This window comes from Dryobates pubescens, chromosome 7 (genome assembly GCF_014839835.1).
Source record: "Dryobates pubescens isolate bDryPub1 chromosome 7, bDryPub1.pri, whole genome shotgun sequence".
Lineage (NCBI taxonomy): Eukaryota > Metazoa > Chordata > Aves > Piciformes > Picidae > Dryobates > Dryobates pubescens.
The window spans coordinates 5266358-5276853 of NC_071618.1; the positions used below are offsets into that span (position 1 = coordinate 5266358).

A 10496-nucleotide genomic window follows, 5' to 3' on the forward strand; every position below is an offset into this window, starting at 1 on the left:
TGTTTATTCTCTCAGCATCATCCACTTAGCACATCTTTTATGTTGAGCTTGGAAAAGTTTGCATGTGCTTCACTAAGTCACCTTATTTTACACAGCCTAAAAGAAGGCAGCAAGAACTAACTGAGCCTTTATCTACCTTTAATCTCCATAAGCAGCCTTCAGGGAGTAGCATTTGGAGACACACCCTTCATGAGGCCAGACTTGTGTTGTTGGAAGGGGTTAACACACTGAAGGGCCTGCATTTGGGTGAAGTCAGCCTCTCATCATTGACAGGGAGATCTAAAAGCAAGAGGGGCAAAAGAGAACACAATCCAGACTTGGGAGAACTACAATTGCAGCACATAAGAAGAGACTGGAGAAAGCTCTTTTCCTAAATCGGGGGGGGGGGGGAATCCCCAATAACAATGAAAACAGATATTTAAAAGATTAAGTAAATAGGTTTATTACAATCAAAGATTCCTTTCTCTAATTTTTTTGTGCAGAGGCTTGTGGTTCTCAAACAATAAACAAGGCCCTATGCCTACTACCTCTTAGCCCCTGGGAAGAAACAGGTCCATTAAAAACAAACAAACAAACAAATGAACAAACACAAAACACCCAAACCACAAAGTAAAGGCATCGTTTCCTAAGAGAATTGGGTACTTCCAATGAAAATATGCATTGGAAAGGGCAATTTATCAATCAAAAACACTTAAACTACCTCCGGGTTTGTATGCAGACTGTCAATGCATTATAAAACCTGGATTAAGTACCTGTGGTCCAATGATGTGCATAGAAGAGATGCAGTTGCTTCCTTACTGATTTTCTGATTCTTAGGTAAAGATCTCTGCTTATGATAGGATACTGTTCCTATTTGTGGCTTATTAAATTTACCAGAGAAAAGGTAACATTTCATATGAGATTCTCTATCATTCTTCTGTTGATAAAAGATTTTGATTTAGGCAGGGGTTTGTTTTCTTGGAAGGGGAGGGTGTAACTAACATAATGTAGTATGGGTGATCCAAATTTGATTGTAAAGGAATTTCTTTCTACTTGGATACCTGCTGCCATATCCTACAGATCTCTGTGTGCATTCTTTCACTGCTAGCAACAAGGGAGTGATACACAGTATCAAGATACATCATCATAGTATATGAGGACATTACATATTAGTGCACATTAACAAAATTCTGGGTTAGAAATACATTCTAGGAAAACATTAAGCAGTCATATTATTCTGTGGTGCTTGGTTGATGTGAAACCAGGCCAGGGTTATTAATCTTTCTATTATACCAGCTGTTTACGTCAGGTTTTGGGTGGTCACAGCAATTAGCATGGATCACCCTTGCAAATCATCACTGACTGGCAACCACTCACATGAATGACCAGAAAGACAAACTCTGCCTCAGATAGCTTACAAATCAAAAGCCTGGTCTTTCAGCTGTACCCATATGAATCATAAGCTCACAAGAAATTATCTTGACTCAATTTTAAGCAAAGCAGTTTTGCTAATGATACATGAGAAACAAGACAATGATGGATAAACAGGAGTGTAAAAGGATCTAATAATGGGACAGCCTTATCTCAAAGATAAAATATCAAGTGAAAAAAAACACCAACCACAACTAGAAACATAGGCTGGCCAACTGTTTAACACTTCTCCCATGGGAGTTTTCTCTGGAGGCATCATAGTAAAATTGGACTTTATTGTTCACAGGGCAGAATCCTTTTACAGAATAGATTGAAAAGACAGAGAGAAGAATAAATAATGTAAGTAATCTAAGAATAAGGAAGTAATGGATCCCCTTAAAGAATCAGGAAGGGTTTTTATTTCTTTGTTTCAATAAAAGCTATATTCACCAATATTCTATATACCAAGAAGTACTTCCACCTGACAGGCATGGAACTGCAGAGCTCCTATGCATTGCTACAAATGAGAACATAAATCATCTTTGCAAAGCCACACTGAACAGCTGTGTATTGAGAATGTCCACTAAAGAGATATCTGCATCAGAATTAATTTTTGTTCATTATAAATACATAATAGGCAAGTCTGTATTTTTCATGCTGACACTAGTTTTATGCTGTCACAGCTTCTTAACTATATTGCGTTGCCTCAGCACTTCATTTTACTGCACTCTGGTCATATTTCTCAGCCGGTTCTATAACTCTTCAAAAGACTGTCCCGTGGTAACATAACAAATAGGCTTTCCGATCTGTGGATATTTTTTTTCCCCTGAAAGCAAGTTAAAAAAAAAAAAAAAATCCTTTGAAAGCAGCTAGGTTTTGAAAGTGTGTGTGTGTGCTCCCCATTGGTCTCCTCTACCTTTCCATGGAGGAAAATTTAGCAGAAATTTCTTCTTCTTATCAAAGATTGGTCAATCAAATATTTTTCTCTGAACTGAAAGTCAACAGCTAATCACATCACGAGCATGGGTTTAATAGGCACAGTTTTTCGTCTGCAAAAACTTCCACCTTTGACTTTAAAGTGATCCAGCAAGATTATTTTAATACTACAGGGGCTTGAGTTTTCCAGCCACTGTTGATTGTTTACATTTTCATGGAGGACTTCTGGGGATATTCCTATTCATGTGCTAGGAAATACATTTGGGTCTTGCAACGTCCTCTAGGGTGATTCAACAAATGTGTTTAGAGTATCTTTGCTTAGAAAACTTTGTACTAGACATCATATAGCCCATGCTCTAGAAATCAATGTGTAATAAGAGCTCAGGCAGTTCAATGACTAAACTGTCTTTGGAAAGAGTCAGTCTTCCCTCAGGCCTCAATCTTTTGGGTTGAGCATATTTGTCAACACTTTATCACCACCTAGTAAGGTGGCACTTGGTGCCTCTAAGAATTGGGTGTAAGGGCCATGCGTACGATAATGAAATACTGCATTTATCAAGGCAAATTATTCTTGCAGTAAGCTTACATAATACTGTACTGTGCAAAATCTGTGACATACATATTTTCCTGACTTCAGCATTTTTAATAATTGTGTGTAAATTGCTGTGTTGAATAGCCTTGTCTGGTTACAGAAATTAATTTGAAAGAATATTTCAACTTACACATGTGAAATAGAGCCTGGATCCACAGCAGACAAAAATTCCACATGTTTAAAAACAAAAGAGGATGAGAAAAACTTATATTTCTGAATGTCTCCTGCTATCTGGATCATGAACAAAAGACTCCACAATACTTTGGGGAGTGCTTTATTTGCAGCCTTGTGGACAGTTGACCTTGCAACTGAGCTCAGAATCTTGACTTCAGAGTCTTGTGTAAGACACCTTAGTTTATTTGTTTAGATCCAACCAGTCCCAAAACCAGTCTATGTATTTTTCTTGAGGTTCATATAAACTTCCTTATTTTCAATAATCATAAGCCTCCATTGCCATCAGGGGAACTTGTCCTGATACTTAGGTATGTCTGTATAATCAGAATTTAATCATCTTTGAATATACAGATTTTTTTTTTCACTCTTGTAGAGGGTGTATGTGGTGAGATGAAGAGGCCTTTCTTTAGTGCACACAAGACTGCTCCCCATGAAACATGAGTAGTAGAAGAATGTGAAGGAGATAATCATAGAATCATAGAATTAATAAGGTTGGAAAAGACCTCAAAGATCATCAAGTCCAACCTGTCACCCAAGACTTCATGACTACTAAACCAGGGCACCAAGTGTCACGTCCAATCCCTTTTTGAACACCTCCAGGGACAATGACTCCACCACCTCCCTGGGCAGCACGTTCCAACAGCTAACAACTCTCTCTGTGAAAAACTTTCTCCTCACCTTGAGCCTAAACTTCCTCTGGTGCAGCTTGAGACTGTGTCCTCTTGTTCTGGTGCTGGTTGCCTGGGAGAAGAGAACCAACTCCCTCCTGGCTACAACTTCCCTTCAGGTAGCTGTAGACAGCAAGAAGGTCTCCCCTGAGCCTCCTCTTCTCCAGGCAAGAGAATTCACACTTTCTACAACTAATCATAGAACTTTTGAGGTTGGAAGAGGCCTGTGAGGTCATCAAATCCAACCACATGCCTAGAGCTTGCAATCCCACCCCTATGGCTAAGCAACTACCATTAAACCATGTCCCTAAGGCCCACATCTACATGTCTTTTAAATACCTGTAGGGAAGGTGGCTCCACCACTTCTTAGGCAGCCTGTTCTAATGTTTGATAATTCCTTCTGTGAAGAAGTTTTTCCTGATATCCAACCTGAACTTCCCTAGCACAACTTGAGGCCGTTTCCTCTTGTCCTGTCACTTGTTGCATGTGAGATCAACCTCTACCTTGCGCCACCTTCCTTTGATGTTGTTGTAGAGGGCGATGAGGTCTGCCCTCAGCCACCACCTTCTGAAGACTAAAATACCCAGGTTCCCTCAGCCACTCCACATAATACTTGTGTTCAAAGCCCTTCGCCAGATTAGTTGCTCTTCTTTGGACACACTCATTCATTTCTAAGTCCTTCTTGTAGCATGGGGCCCAAAACTGAAAACAGTATTTAAGATGTGGCCTCACTAGTGCCAAGGGGGACAATCTCATCCCTAGACCTGCCAGCCATACTATTCCTGAAACAAGCCAGCATGCCATCTGCCTTCTTGATCACCTAAGCACACTGATGGCTCATATTCATCTGGCTGTCTTCCACCCCCCTTCCCCGGACCTTCTCTGCCAGACAGCTGTCCAGCCACTCTTCCTCAAGCCTGTAGTGTTGCACGGGGTTGTTGTGGCCCAAGTGCAGTGCTTGACACTTCACCTTGTTTAATCTCCTATCATTGCCTTCAGATCATGTCTCTACAGTGCTTCCTTTCCTTCCGACAGATCAACACATCCACCCAGTAAGTCTGTAAACTTACTGAGCGCATACTCAATCTCCTCATCCAAATCACTGAGAAAGGTGTTAAACAGAACTGAGCCCTGGGGAACACCAACTGACCTAGAACAATTGCCAATAATCCCTGATTATGTTGCAGGAAAGTTCAAAGTGAAGTGGCGGGTTACTGTTGCAAAACTGAAGAAGCCAAGGAGACCAAGCAGATTTATGCACTTTTAGTCAGCTGGATTAGCTAAAGGAATTAAACTCAAACATTAATTTTTCTCCCCTCCCTGAATTTATAGTATTGAATAGAGAAAGGACTGGCAGTTACTTCTTGATGCTCTCCTTACAATGTTTTATCTGCTGCATGTCTTATAAACAGTCTTCAACAGGGTACATAAAGTCCATCAAGTAGGCATCACTTCTTTGTTTCCATCTCATGTTCTCTGCATAAGGCTTCTTCTGGGCTGCTGTCTTTTCCCCTTAAAGCAAGAATACACACATAAATAAGGGCAAGGAATAGAAAAACAAGACAAATTCATATGGCAAATGATTAGGGACTATGAAACATGGTCTCTGAAAATGCCAATGAGATGTAAACACATCAATAAAAGAGCAAGTTCTTTGCTTGCCCTCCCAGTTCCCAGACTCTACAGAAGGAAGATGGTTACTGCAACTGTCAGGTATTTGCAAAGAGATTCATCCTTCCTGGCTGGCTTTTTGCATTTGTTTATTTAAAATAAATTCCTTCAACTGTTCCACGGTGTCAGAGAAAAGAGGAAACATGGAGACAATATAATAAATCTTTGTCTTGAGTAAGCATGAGTGGTACCTGTGTAGTTTAAGGAAAGGACATGCAGAATTAAGTCTTCCCAGTTGCTATCACTTGGGGTGACTTGCCTGTTCACCCCACTTCTACACACAGAAGAAATAAACTGTAAAATGCAGCCATGTCAGGACAAGGTTGTAAAATTTCCGGCTTAGCATAGCTCCGGGAAAGATCCATTCCCCTTTCTAAGTGCAGCAGATAGAAATGGGTGTAACTTTCACAGCATCATTAAATTGAGTGGTCTGAGAGGAAAATGAAAAGTGAGCAATACAAAGGGGACCTCCTACATTAATGTACAGTTCCTGAAATTCACCGGTCAGAGGCTGAACTCCCTTCTTCTCTCTAGGATGTGATTTATTGCTCTCTTACTTATGCTTTTGATCCTGTATAATCTATCAAACTGGGTCAAATTCTGATTTCATCAGCACCAGTGAAAATTTAAAGCCTGCCAAAGTACTGCTGCAAAGTAATGGATTTCTTGTGGATGCGTAGGGCTGTAAATTGAATAAAATTCTGGTCAATAGCCTATATCTGACATCCATCTGTTCTAGGATTTCAAACTACAAGTTCTGATCTTCAGCATCCAGTCATATGTATCATTATTATTATTTTTGTTGTGTTAGGACCCAAAATATTCTGTGTGGTTTTCAGAGCAGCAGAAGACGATGAATGCTTTGTGTGCAGATTGTACAAGCAAAAGAGGAAAAGTGTGATGGAAGCAGACATAATACATTACCCAAGAGATCTAATGAAGAGTTTTATCAGAAATTAATTTTCTTGTATTAATTACAAATTTTTAAAGCTTATTTTCCTAAGGAATTAGAGCACAGAAGGTTATTCATTGTCTGTGATCAGTTATGCAGGAAAAGTGTATGGAGTTTTTTGGTCTTAGTTCTTACATCACAAAGAGTGATAGATGCCAGTCAGGTAGTATGCCCTGTGTAGATTCACTGAGGTCTTAAAAGGGTTGAGTTTATTTTGCAGCCCTGATATAATTTAATTAAATAGTCAATAGACTGTGACACATACACCCATTGGAAAGCAGGCTTCATTAATTCTGTGAACACTGAAACTGATATTCATAAATAAATTGATCTTCCCACTACGATTTTCTCTCCATGGGTCAGTTCTCACATCTTTCTAACCATCCACCAATAAACTGGCTCAAGTAAATCCTCTCCTCCTGCATTTAAGAGATTTGAGCTAAAGCCCTAGTTTCAAAAACACTTATTGATCTGGTTAGTTGTCAAAACTAAGGGTTTGAGAACTGTAGAGAAAATGGCTGTGCAACAGCCTTCCTTTTGCAGTCTTGACTGTAGATTCACTGTGCTGGTGCAGAACAGACATGAACTGGGGCAGTTACTCCCTCATTTTGCACAATAAGGGTCATGCCTTGCCTTAGCATTATGAACACCTTATACTTCCCCAAATTTCTGTACGATAGACCTGTGATCTATGGATGGCATTCCAACCATCCTGAGAACTGGCAGAGTCCATTGTGCTGGACTGTTCTGTGTCAAATATGAGGATTTCCTTAATTACATGTCGTAAGTGTTTTACAGAGAGTTTATTCTGCAGCCAGTCTTGACATCAGCATAGCCTGAGCATATTAATACTTAGCCTATAATAGCAAAGCTGGCTATGCAGTGGGGACTTCTGCAGCAATCTGTGAATTGGTGCAGGCTGTAAGTCAATTTGGGATCTGAGGAAAGTACTTGGAAAGCTAGTATCAACATTCAACTGCATTTGGTAAAGCTAGCTTGGACAGTTTACAAAACCTTCCATCATGTCTTTGACTGAAACATATACTTCAGAACTAGAGTCCCTGAGCAGAACAGTACTCAAATTTCTTCAAAGCAAATTTGAATAATTCTATTGTTCTGATGTTTATTAAATAGTACTAGAAGAAGAAATTCCAGGCTGTATCCCTCCACACTTAGAAAACCTTTATTTACAGATCTCAGCCATTAAGATATAAAACTGTGATGAGTTTTTGGCCCAAGTATGCACCACAGGCCAAATTAAAGCTGAATAGTGCCATTGAGCCTCTCTTTAGCAGTACTTTGCATATCTGTGTTCCAGTCCCAATCTGTCATTTTTCAGATATTAACATTTTCTTGACACAGCAGCCACCCAGAAACATAGTTTTAGATTGGCTGATACTTCATTCAAATAATCTGAAGGTAATAGTTACCACTCATACACAAAATGAGAATCCATTATATGATGGATTCTCCCTCCCTTCCCTCAAAAAGCAGAAAGTCTACACTGGATGACGTTTAAAGGCAAAAATAAGTTTCTGCTTCTTCTTTTGCTCCAGAATGACTCATTGTTGTTCCCTGCTTTGTTCATGTATGTTGTTCATGACATTCATCGCTATCGGCTTCAATCACAGATAGATGCTGGTTCCAGTGACAGCCTTTTTCCACCTAACTTTCCTATTATATGTGCATCTGGGAAACAAAGACACATCTTATTTTATTTATAAAGAATCCTGTCATTCAATTTTTTTCTTCATGTTCCTCAGGACCAAGCTTTTATCAGCCATCTTTGGGGGAATTCAGGGACCATGTCACCCAGAGAGAGAAGGGGGTAAATTCATCACAGTACAGTCAAAGTTGCAGCAATTGGGAGCATAACCTGTCTCCTTGGCTTCTCTGATGAAAGCACATTGCTTTCTCCTGGCACTTGAGACACTGGAATACATCACAGGAAAGGAAGGGGAACTCTGAATTCTAAAGTTAATGTCTTGGTGGTCCTCTTAAGAGACTCTTCTTCCTCACAGTGCTGTAAATGCTTAGCCAACAGCTGAGAGCAGACCAGTAGCTTGCACTGTTCCACTTTGCAGGTAAGTGCAGAAAATGACACAGGTGCTGATGCACAGACTAAAGCAAAGACATGCCAGCTGGATCAAAGCTTTATTTTACTCTCAAGTCACAGTATCACAGTATCACCAAGGTTGGAAGAGACCTCAAAGATCATCAAGTCCAACCTGTCACCACAGACCTCATGACTACTAGACCATGGCACCAAGTGCCACATCCAATCTCCTCTTGAACATCTCCAGGGACAGTGACTCCACCACCTCCCTGGGCAGCACATTCCAATGGCTAACAACTCTCTCTGTGAAGAACTTTCTCCTCACCTCAAGCCTAAACTTCCCCTGGCACAGCATGAGACTGTGTCCTCTTGTTCTGGTGCTGGTTGCTAGAGAGAAGAGACCAACCCCTTCCTGGCTACAATCACCCTTCAGGTAGTTGTAGAGAGCAATGAGGTCACCCCTGAGCCTCCTCCTCTCCAGACTAAACAATCCCAGCTACCTCAGCCTCTCCTTGTAGAGCTTGTGCTCAAGGCCTCTCACCAGCCTTGTTGCCCTTCTCTGGACACGTTCAAGTGTCTTGGTGTCCTTCTTAAACTGAGGGGCCCAGAATGTTTTTGTTCAGTGTGGTCAAAAGAGGAGGCCGTGTGCCGTGGCACTGTGGGGCGATGCCGTGACTCGGATTCGAACCGAGGTTGCTGCGGCCACAACGCAGAGTACTAACCACTATACGATCACGGCGTGCTACCGGGGCTCCTGGTGAGCAGTTCCATAGGGAAGATTAGTTAAGGCTCTCCAGATAAGAGGTTTAACTAAAAGAGAAGAGTAGGTAGAATTAATTTTTTTTAAGAAGGAGCAGATTTCTGTTGTCTGCCCTTTGGGGAACAGAAACCTTCCCTCTTGCAGATGGTTTGAAGAATAATGGGAACGTGGAGGAGGTGCCTGGGATGGTGATCCGTAGGTGCTGGGATGGTCAAATGTCCAATACTGTTTGAAAATTATTTTATCCCAAGAACTACATCTAAAAGCTGTAGGCATTGATCATTACTTTCTATGCCTCAAAGGACTGTGGTGGGCTAATGCTGGCTGGTCACCAATTGCCCATGAAGCCATTCTCTTACTTCCTTTTCTCAGCAGCACGGGAACAAAAAATACAATGAAAAAGATAAAACACATGGGTTGAGATAAGGACAAGGATACCACTCACCAATGACCATCATGGGCAAAACAGACTTAACTTGGGGAAATAATTTTATTTCCAATAATAACAAAGATAGACAGAATAAGAACAATACTAAGAACACTTTCATAGAATCATAGAATGTTAGGGGTGGGAAGGGACCTCCAGAGATCATCAAGTCCAATCCCCCTGCTAAAGCAGGATCAACTAGGGCAGGTCATGCAGGAACACATACAGACAGGTCTTGAAAGTCTGTAGAGAAAGTGAATCCATAACCTCTCTGGGCAGTGTGCTTCAGTGCTCCATCACCCTTACAGTAAAGAAGTTTTTCCTCATGTTGAGGTAGAACTTCTTATGTTCCAGTTTGCATCAATTTCCCCTTGTCCTATCACAGGACATTGTTGAAAAGAGATTATCACCTTCCTTTTGATGTCCACCCTTAAGATATTTGTAAACATTAATAAGATCTCCTCTGTTGTCTTGTTTTCCAGACTAAACAGCCCCAGATCTCTCAGCCTTTCTTCATAAGACAGATGATCCAGTCCCTTAATCATCCTTGTAGCCTTCTGTTGGACACTTTCTAGCATATCCCTGTCCCTCTTGACCTGGGGAGCCCAGAACTGGACACAATACTGTAGATGTGGTCTCACCTAGGACGAATAGAGGGGGAGGAGAACCTCCCTTGACATGCTGGCCACACTATTCTTAATGCACCCAGGACACCATTGGTCTTCTTGGCCACAAAGGCATATAGATAATTTATTTTCCATCAGGACTCCAAGGTCCCTTCTCCATGGAGCTGATTTCCAGCAGGTCAATCCCTAATCTGTACTGGTGCATGATGTTGTTCCTCTCCAGGTGCAAGACTCTATACTTATTC

The 10496-nt window shown here is 41.0% G+C and overlaps 1 non-coding gene across 1 annotated transcript; it reads right to left on the reverse strand.

Annotated features, from left to right (window-relative positions):
• Nucleotides 1–9105: 9105 nt before the first annotated feature.
• TRNAH-GUG (transfer RNA histidin (anticodon GUG)) lies at nt 9106–9177 on the reverse strand. The gene has a single exon. It is a non-coding gene; the product is annotated as a tRNA-His (tRNA).
• Nucleotides 9178–10496: the final 1319 nt, after the last annotated feature.